Genomic DNA, 11,611 nt, shown 5'->3' with positions numbered 1-11,611 from the left:
GCATGGTGGCACATACCTATAATCCCAGGAATTTGGGAGGCTGAGGTAAGAGGATGGGAAGTTCAGAGCCAGTCTCAGGAAATTATTGAGGTCTCAAACAACCTAGTGAGACCCCATCTCAAAATAAAACAATAAATTAAGAAGCATTGGGGATGTAGCTTGGTGGTAAAGCACTCCTGGCTTCTATCCCCAGTACCAAAATAAAATAAAGCAGAATAATAAAATAAACTATTTTGCAAGGCACATACTAAAAATTCTCATTAGGGGTGAGCTATCATTGCTATATGATTATCTTAGTCCATATGGGCTGCTTTAACAAAATTCCATAAACAAGGTGGCTTAGAAACAACAGAAATTTATTTCTCAAAGTTCTGGAGGTTGGGGATTGTAAGACCAAGGTACAGGCAGAGTTGGTGTCTGGCTAGGACCCACTTTCTGATTTATAGAGGGTAAGTTCTTGCCATTTCCTCACAAGGTGAAAGGGGTAAGATAGGTCTCTGGGGTCTTGTTTATAAGGGCTAATCCTCCTAGTCAACTTCCAAAGGCCCCTCCTCCTAATACCATCACTTTGAAATTAGGATTTCAACATATGAACTTTGGGGAGAGGAACACAAACATTCAGACCATGGTACTGATTATCAAGTCATGTTATGTCCCCTTCATTTCACAAGAGAGGGAAGTTGCAAATTTGTTGTTCTTGGGCCCCTTATCCCATAACTCTGGGATTATACAAATTGCTTTATTCAGTATATCTCAGGCTTGGCAGGACTGCTCTGGAAAGATTTTGTCCTTTTTCCTTTACTAAAGGTGATTACTCATTGCTCCCAATAATGATCCTGCAACCTATCAAATCAGTAAACTTACTGTTCTTTCCATATCCTCAGCTAATTCTTAACTCTTGGTATTTTCTCAAGAACACCCTCAACTTGGAATGCCCTCTCCAATCTTTTCTGTCTCAGTCATTTTCCTCATTCATAACTAATCTCCAAATTATTCTCCATAATGTGTGGTTCTCAAACTTTCATATTCACCAGAATCACCTAGGGAGACTATTAACAATGCTCCTTCCTCAACTCCACTCCAAATTCTGATCTAATAGGTCAAGGGCAGAGCCTAGGAATTTTATTTTTTTATAAGACCTTCTCTTAACCCCACCAACTTCTATGGGCTCTCTGAGGCATTAACTTTTTTGGATCAAAGATGGAGAAATATGGTTTTATAAGAAAACACTAGTTAGCATCTCTTGAATCAATTATTTTCCCCCAATTTCTTTAAATGCTAATACTTTTAATAAAGTAACACCTTATTAACTCAGCTCCATTAAATTGGAATTCTTGATAATGGAACAGAAACTAGGCTGCCAAAAAGGGAGGTGGGAGGCTGAAGATGAATCTCCCTTCAAGATGATGAGTAGAGCTAGCCATACATATTTAGATAGGTGCTAAGTAATTCTTTGCTGATTTATTCATAGACTAAAAGTTCCTTGATTAGTCCACTGGAAAGCTCATCTACCATTTTCTCTCACTTGGATTGTTGCCTTACCCTCCTATTTGGTATCCCTACTGCGACTGTTGCTTCCCAGTGGTTCATTCTCCACATAGATACCTATGTGATCTTTAAAAAATAAAATAAAATTCTGTTGTATTACCTGAGTCAATAAAACCTTTTAATGATTTTCTCTTGATCTTATGATAATAACCAAATGCTTTATCAAGGTATATTAGTTAGTTTTTCATCACTGTGTCTAAAATACCTGAGAAGAACAATTTAGACGAAGAAAGATTTATTTTGACTCATGGTTTCATAGGTTTCAGTCCATGATAGGCTGGCTCCATTGCTTTGGGCCCAAGATGAGGCAGAATATCATGGAGGAAGGCCAATGGCTTCCCAAAAGCCCCACCTCTGAACCTTTCTTGCTGTATTGGGGAGACCAAGCCTTCAACATTAATACTTTGAGGGACCTTCCAGATCCAAACCATAACACAGCATGTACAAATCTCTGCAGAATCTAGCCTTGCTGACCTTCCAGTCTCATTATTTTCACCCCCCTCCTTTCTCAGTTCTATGGCTAGAGCACAGTTCCTCTTACTCTAGAGCTGGTGTATATGCTGTTCTGTCAATTTGATCACCCCACCTTTTTTTTTTGGAAAGGTCACTCTACCATTGAGCTGCATCTTCAGCCCTTTTTATTTTTCATTTTGTGATAGGGTCTTGCTAAGTTGCCCAGGCTGGCCTTGAACTTGTGATCCTCTTGCCTCAGCGTTGCTGGGATTACAGGCATGGGCCTCTGCACCCAACTCTTCCATTGATTTAAAATGTTCATCTCTGCATTCCTTCCCCACCCCGCACCCCACCCAAATATATACTTCACCAGCCTCTACTCATCTTTTGAATCTTGGGTCAAATGCCTCTTCCACAGAGAATCCTTCCCAGCTTCCTACTCTGGATCGGCTTCTTTTGCTATATGCTTTCAGACAATCATGTTTCTTTCCCTCAGAATACTTTATCAGTTTGTGATTATACAATCATTACTATTATTTGGTTAAAATCCACCTCCTATTCTAGATAATAAGCTCCCTGAGGACACAAAGCATATATTTTTGTTTGTCACTATATCCTCAGCATCTAGCATAGTGACCAAAAGATCAAAGTGCTTGGAACAATTTATTCAGTGAATGGACAGAATGAATGTCTTCTATTCCATCCCAGGGCAAACCACATTGATCCAAATTTCTCCTTTACTTTTCTCCCAAATCTAACACTATTCTGACTATGTACAAGTAAATGTGTGTGACATGAGTGCAAACTCCCCTGGCAGGGACATCATGCTCAAGGGAATGACATTCAAAACCTGTCCATGTAATCTTTAGCTTTGAGCTAGTTCTGTGAGCCAGGGGATGAGAGAAGCACAATACTGATGACTCCTGCCCATTGGCTTCTGCACCCAATAGTTAGCTTGTTCCACCCAGGTATCAGATGGTAATGATGGAATCCTTGTTCAAGTCATTAAGTTACAGTTCAATGTTGTCAAATCTTGTTAGCAGCAAATGCCCTCTATGCTAAACATATAACACTTTTGCTTTAAGGTTACCCAACTTGCATTTTCTTATATGCATGTAATTACAGTTCTTGAAGTAATGCTGAGGAAAAACAGTACAAGAATGACGGGTGATGGTAATGGGGAATGGGTGGCTGGTTTCATTTGATGTGCCATTTCTTGGTACCAGAATGCTACATTTGGCCTGGCAGGGTGGGGGGGAACTGAAGACTTGGATTTTTAAAATCTCAGATTTAATCGATATGTTTTCTTTGCTCCCAACATAGGTAAACGCCACATAAATCCTGCGACTCTGGATGGATGGAGGCATAACATGCTAATGCTCTGTCAGTGAAAACCTTAACTATGGAGCAACTGGACAATTGAAATGATTTTCTAATTGGTCATAATTCTCCAAACATTCTAATATCACATGTTGTCCCTGCAGTCCATCTGGGGAGAGGCATGCCATAGGAAGACTGTAAAAGTGATTGGCCTCACAATTACTTTATTTGCTCAAATATTCTATTTGGATTTTTTTCCCAATTGTGGCTATTTTAACTGTCCCTTCAAATGATGCAATTAGTGATATTCTTCAACATCTGAGATGCTGTTGGCAGGACCTGTGGATTTGAGTAATTTGGGTAGCTTTCTACAGAGTTGGCAGAGCCATTTTAATATAATGATTCTTCAAATGAGTGTGCTTTAGTGTGTTATGATTTTTCCTTTTTAGTCACGACTGGCAAATGGAATAAAATCAAATGAAAGTAGGGTTAATCTTAAAATAGGTAAAGGAAATATCCCGTCCATGTGCTATGCTTTTCAGATAATCTTAATCCATCCTCTATTAATTTGCATGCATATCCATTAGTCTCTATGAGTGGGAAGCCTAATTTCTCTCCTTGGTGATACTCAAGTTTTTCTATATATATGGTTTTAAGTTTCTCAATAAAACCATCTGTTATGTAAAATAATCTCCCTGTTTGCTAAAAATTCATTCGGAAAATGTTTGGAAAGTGTCCACTAGATATAATTATTCTTTGCCTACTCCTTTTTCCTAAACTCCATTGAAAATATGCAAAAAGATATTGTTCAAATGAGGTCATCAGTGAGATCAGATGGTGAGTTACTATATGACCCCAGTACTTTGTCATGGCCAACTGAACTATGGATCAACACTAGGCCCAATTCAGTCTTTATGGGATGATCAGTGGCCTATGAGTTACTCTTGCATAAGAGTACTAACCAATCAGATCCTCACTCATAGAGAATTTCAATTTGAGGCTCAAAAAATCAGCTCATGGGGCTGGGGATGTGGCTCAAGCGGTAGCGCCCTCACCTGGCATGCGTGCGGCCTGGGTTCAATCCTCAGCACCACATAAAAATAAAATAAAGATGTTGTGTCCACTGAAAACTAAAAAATAAATATTAAAAATTCTCTCTCTCTCTCTCTCTCTCTCTCTTTAAAAAAATCAGCTAATTTGTCAGTAGTGGGAAAAGTAGAAGCAGAGACAGGATAGCAGAGCTAAACTACTAGCAGAGCAGGAGAAGATGGAAAACTAGGACACTCCTTGTGAAATCATAGCTTACATAAGAAAGATAGCATGAGAAACAAAGGTCAAGATTTTTTTGAATTGTATAGTTTGTTTTTTTACAATAAACTTTCACTAACTGAGATATGCTGAGCATATCATTATTCTTTGTAACTTGACTATATCTAAAACATGAATCAACATTTTAAACTTTTCTGAAGTCTAGTTTTCTATATAGATCAAATTAGAGGCTGAGCTAATATAAAAACCCAGGTCTCCTTATTCCTGGTGTAACAATGTTTGCAAGATCAACATACTATCTATTGGAAAAGCTTTAATCTTCAATTAGTTGAAAAGTCAATTCATAATTGAGATATTAGTTCTTCAGGCTTGCCGCTATCAGTTGCATCAACACTATAAAGCTGTCGTGTATAGGAAAGGTTGGTGAGGATTTAGTAAGATGATAGGAAAATTGCTAAGTGAATTGTATAAAATATTTGATTAGCAAAATGGCACACTTTGAAATGAAATAAAGAGTTAAATAAATGAAGAAAACTTCCTTGTGGTCATTTGAGGCCCTGGCAAGGAAAACTTGCACCCAAGACTGAACTTTCTTTTTTTAAAGACTTCTCCTTTCCTAGTTCATGGAATTTATTTTTATTTATTCATTTAGGTTATTATTTATTTTTCATGGTATTGGGGATTGAACCCAAGGACTCATGCATGCCAGGCAAGAGCTTAAGCCCTGAGCTATATCCCCAACCTGGCACTCAACTCTTAAAGCCTCAATCGGAAAACAATTTTCTGCAGTGTTTCAGAAGCAGCCTTTAAACATGTTTTGCATGCTTAGATTTCAGTAAATGTTCCTCTTCTAAAATGAATCTAACTTTCCTTCAGATCTGCCCAGATTTCTGCAATAATGCCACCATTTCCCATACTTCTTAGGTTAATACCCAAGGCTCCACTTTGTTTTTTTTAGATTTATTTTATTCTACATTGTTATATATGACAGCAGAATGCATTACAATTCATATACACATATTGAATACAAGTTTTCATATCTCTAGTTGTATACAAAGTATATTCACACCTTTCGTGTCTTCATACATGTACTTAGGGTAATTATGCCAAGACTCCACTTTCTAACAGTAATTATACCAAGACAAGGAAATGTTACTTAAGTTAACCAAAGAAATATTATGGTTCATGCTGATGTTTTAAGCTCTAAACCCTCTATCCCTGCAAAAATTTTGGTGTACTATGAAGTATCCAAACAAGTGAAACTTATTGTAAGACTTTCCAAATACCAGTAGGTTCAGATAACCCATGAAATCAAAGACACTTATTAAAAGAAACTTTGAACTTCTTTGAACCTCTGTAGCCACACCTATAAAAAGGAAATGATAAAACCTGCCATGCCAACATAACCCCTCTGAATACTAGAACATGAAAATTGGAAATGTCTCCGCCAACCTTATTCAACCTCCCTCCTTTACCCCATGGGTAAGGTATGAGCTTCCAATGGGATAATATAAATGCATTTAGAAGAATGCTACAAGGTATTAACATCATTGCTCTTTGTTTTCATTTGAATGATGCCATTGCTAACTGTTCCAAAAGAGCCTCTTGGCTGCTCACTTACTGGTTATCTCAAATGGAAAGACTTCTATTTATCACCTGCTCCTGCCAACACTTTCTGTCCTAAGCTTTAGCTCTATGCAGAATAACAGCCAGTATTTCTTTTTCATGTGTCTGCCTCCACCTTTGATGATTACATCTAAATTTATCCCCAGAAAATCTAACATACATCCCTAGCCAAGATGGCACTTCCTGATTTGTCCTATTCAAGTCTCATCCTCCTTGTAGAAAAACAGTAGGTCTTATCTGGAACAGCTTTGAGAGATAATCTTGTCTAAAGATTCCCTAATGCCAGTCTGCAAGCCAGCTGCATATGAATTATCTGGGAGATTTTTGACAAATGTAGATTTTTGGTTTTTAGTTTTCTAAAACTTTTCATTACAAAAAACATTTCAAACACAATAAATGAGACACTATAACAAAAAACTCCTAGATACTCATCACCCAGTTTCTACAATTAGCCACCCATGGTCAATCTTTTTCATTTTTATATTATCCAATCACCCCTCCCCCTGGGTTATTTTGAAGCAAATTTCATGAATAAATATTTCAAAATGCAAAACATGTATATTTTATTTTTTCAAATAAAAATTCCTGATACACCCGAGTCTCTCTCACTTTGTCATCAAGCCAGAGGGGCAGAGCAGAGCCGCCGCCTGCGCCCAGAACAGGCCCAGCGACCCGCTGGCGTGGTAGTCATGTCACCCCAATTGGAGTAGGGGCAGAGCAGAGCCGCCACCCGAGCCCGCAAGGTAGGCAGACCTGACACCAACCGGCGGAACAGGCCCAGCGGCCTGCCGGCGTGGTAGACACGACACCCCAATTGGAGTAGGGGCAGAGCAGAGCCTTTGCCCGCGCCCGGAACAGGCCCAGTGGCCCGCCGGCGTGGTAGTCACGTCACCCCAATTGGAGTAGGGGCAGAGCAGAGCCACCGCCCGCGCCCGGAACAGGCCCAGCAACCTGCCGGCGTAGTAGTCAAACACCCCAATTGGAGTAGGGGCAGAGCAGAGCCGCCACCCGCGCCCGGAACAGACCCAGCAACCCACCGGCGTGGTAGACACGTCACCCCAATTGGAGTAAGGGCAGAGCAGAGCCTCCGCCCGTGCCTGCAAGGTAGGCAGACCTGCGACCAACCGGCAGAACAGACCCAGCGGACCATCAGCGTGGTAGACAGATCACCCCAATTGGAGGAGGAGCACAGCCGCTGCCCGACCCTGCAAGGGAGACTTTTCAACTATACAAGAGTAATATAAATATATAGGGGGAAAATTCAATAACACAACAATTTCACCAAGCAGAAAGAAACGCGAGCAGTATGAAACAACAAGGAAAGAAAGGACCACAAGCAATGCAGGTTAACTCAACTTTAGAAGAGGTAATAGCTACAGCAGATGGAATGTCATATAAAGAATTCAGGATATACATGCTTCAGATGATCTGGAGTCTCAAGGAAGACATTAGACAGCAAAATCAGACAATGAAAGATCACTTCAACAATGAATTACATAAACAAATCCAAGAAGCACAAGATCAACTATACAGGGAGATAGAGGTTATAAAAAACAAACAAACAGAAATCCTAGAAATGCAGGAAGCAATAAACCAACTTAAAAACTCAATTGAGAATACTACCAGCAGAGTAGAACACTTAGAAGATAGAACATCAGACAATGAAGACAAAGTATTTCAACTTGAAAAGAAAATAGACACCTCAGCAAGCCTGCTAAGAAACCATGAGCAGACCATCCAAGAAATATGGGATAACATAAAGAGACCAAACTTAAGAGTCATTGGGATACAGGAAGGTATAGAGGTCCAAACCAAAGGAATGAGCAACTATTCAATGAAATAATACGAGAAAACTTCCCAGACTTGAAGAATAAGACAGAATCCCAAATCCTAGAAGCCTACAGGACGCCGAATGTGCAAAATCATAAGAGATCCACACCTAGAGACATAATAATGAAGATGCCCAACATACAGAATAAGGAGAGAATTTTAAAAGCTACAAGAGAAAGGAAGCAGATTACATTTAGGGGTAAACCAATCAGGATAACAGCTGATCTCTCAACACAGACTCTGAAAGCTAGAAGACCCTGGAATAACATATTTCAAACACTGAAAGAATATGGGTTCCAACCAAGAATCGTGTATCCAGCGAAATTAAGCTTCAGGATGGAAGATGAAATTAAAACCTTCCACGATAAACAAAAGTTAAAAGAATTTGCAGCTAGAAAACCATCTCTTCAAAACATCCTCGGCAAAACATTACAGGAAGAGGAAATGGAAAATAACAATGAAAACCAACAATGGGAGGTAGGACAGTAAAGGGGGGGAAATAATCAAAGAGGAAAAAAAACATGTTTAGTAACATAATAAACAAATATGGCTGGAAGAACAACCCATATCTCAATAATAACCCTAAATGTTAATAGCTTAAACTCACCAATTAAGAGACACAGGCTAGTAGAATGGATCACAAAACAAGACCCAACAATATGCTGCCTACAGGAGACGCATTTGATAGGAAAAGACATACATAGACTGAAGGTGAAAGGTTGGGAAAAATCATATCACTCATATGGACTTTGGAAACAAGCAGGAGTGTCCATACTCATATCAAATAAAATAGATTTCAAGCCAAAGTTAATCAAAAGGGATAAAGAGGGACACTACATACTGCTCAAGGGAACCATACACCAACAAGACATAACAATCATAAATATATATGCCCCAAACAATGGTGCAGCTATGTTCATCAAGCAAACTCTTCTCAAGTTCAAGAGTCTAATAGACCACCATACAATAATCATGGGAGACTTCAACACACCTCTCTCACCACTGGACAGATCTTCCAAACAAAAGTTGAATAAGGAAACTATAGAACTCAATAACACAATTAATAACCTAGACTTAATTGACAGGCGGTATAGCAATACCAGACTTCAAACTATACTACAGAGCAATAGTAACCAAAACAGCCTGGTACTGGTACCAAAACAGGCGGGTGGACCAATGGTACAGAATAGAGGACACAGAAACCAATCCACAAAACTACAACTATCTTATATTTGATAAAGGGGCTAAAAGCATGCAATGGAGGAAGGATAGCATCTTCAACAAATGGTGTTGGGAAAACTGGAAATCCATATGCAACAAAATGAAACTGAATCCCTTTCTCTCACCATGCACAAATGTTAACTCAAAATGGATCAAGGAGCTTGATATCAAATCAGAGACACAGCGTCTGATAGAAGAAAAAGTTGGCTATGATCTACATACTGTGGGGTCGGGCCCCAAATTCCTCAATAGGACACCCATAGCACAAGAGTTAATAACTAGAATCAACAAATGGGACTTACTCAAACTAAAAAGTTTTTTTCTCAGCAAAAGAAACAACAAGAGAGGTAAATAGGGAGCCTACATTCTGGGAACAAATCTTTACTCCTCACACTTCAGAGAGAGCCCTAATATCCAGAATATACAAAGAACTCAAAATATTAGACAATAAGATAACAAATAACCCAATCAACAAATGGGCCAAGGACCTGAACAGACACTTCTCAGAGGAGGACATACAATCAATCAACAAGTACATGAAAAAATGCTCCCCATCTCTAGCAGTCAGAGAAATGCAAATCAAAACCACCCTAAGATACCATCTCACTCCAGTAAGATTGGCAGCCATTATGAAGTGAAACAACAACAAGTGCTGGCGAGGATGTGGGGAAAAGGGTACACTTGTTCATTGTTGGTGGGACTGCAAATTAGTGCAGCCAATTTGGAAAGCAGTATGGAGATTTCTTGGAAAGCTGGGAATGCAACCACCATTTGACCCAGCTATTCCCCTTCTCGGTCTATTTCCTAAAGACCTAAAAAGAGCATGCTACAGGGACACTGCTACATCGATGTTCATAGCAGCACAATTCACAATAGCAAGACTGTGGAAGCAACCTAGATGCCCTTCAATAGACGAATGGATAAAAAAAATGTGGCATTTATACACAATGGAGTATTACTCTGCATAAAAAATGACAAAATCATAGAATTTGCAGGGAAATGGATGGCATTAGAGCAGATTATGCTAAGTGAAGCTAGACAATCCCTAAAAAACAAAGGCCAAATGTCTTCTTTGATATAAGGAGAGTAACTAAGAACAGAGTTGGGACGAAGAGCATGAGAAGAAGATTAACATTAAACAGGGATGAGAGGTGGGACGGAAAGGGAGACTGAAGGGAAACTGCATGGAAATGGAAGGAGACCCTCAGGGTTATACAAAATTACATACAAGATGAAGTGAGGGGAAAGGGAAAAATAATACAAGGGGGAGAAATGAATTACAGTAGAGGGGGTAGACAGAGAAGTGGGGAGGGGAGGGGAGGGGAGTGGGGATAGTAGAGGATAGGAAAGGCAGCAGAATACAACAGACACGAGTATGGCAATATGTAAATCAATGGAAGTGTAACTGATGTGATTCTGCAATCTGTATACGGGGTAAAAATGGGAGTTCATAACCCACTTGAATCAAAGTGTGGAATATGATATATCAAGAACTATGTAATTTTTTTAGGCACTTTTTTTTATATTTTTTTTATTGGTTGTTCACAAAATTACAAAGCTCTTGACATATCACATTTCATACATTAGATTGAAGTGGGTTATGAACCCCCAATTTTACCCCATATACAGATTGCAGAATCACATCGGTTACACATCCACATTTTTACATAATGCCCTATTAGTAATTGTTGTATTCTGCTACCTTTCCTATCCCCTACTATCCCCCCTCCCCTCCCCTCCCATCTTCTCTCTCTACCCCATCTACTATAATTCATTTCTCTCCTTGTTTATTTTCCCATTCCCCTCACAACCTCTTATATGTAATTTTGTATAGCAATGAGGGTCTCCCTTCATTTCCATGCAATTCCCCTTTTCTCTCCCTTTCCCTCCCATCTCATGTCTCTGTTTAATGTTAATCTTTTCTTCCTGCTCTTCCTCCCTGCTCTGTTCATAGTTGCTCTTATTATATCAAAGAAGACATTTGGTATTTGTTTTTTAGGGATTGGCTAGCTTCACTAAGCATAATCTGCTCTAGTGCCATCCATTTCCCTGCAAATTCTATGATTTTGTCATTTTTTATTGCTGCATAGTACTCCATTGTGTATAGATGCCACTTTTTTTTTCTTTTTTTTTTATTGGTTGTTCACAACATTACAAAGCTCTTGACATATCATATTTCATACATTAGATTGATGTGGGTTATGAACTCCCAATTTTTACCCCAAATGCAGATTGCAGAATCACATCGGTTACACATCCACAATTTTACATAATGCCCTAATAGTAATTGTTGTATTCTGCACCACATTTTTTTTTTTTATCCATTCGTCTATTGAAGGGCATC

This window comes from Spermophilus citellus, assembly GCF_964194105.1.
Source record: "Spermophilus citellus genome assembly, chromosome: X".
Lineage (NCBI taxonomy): Eukaryota > Metazoa > Chordata > Mammalia > Rodentia > Sciuridae > Spermophilus > Spermophilus citellus.
The sequence above is the reverse complement of the archived record's forward strand: the minus strand, read 5'-3'. Positions refer to the sequence as shown.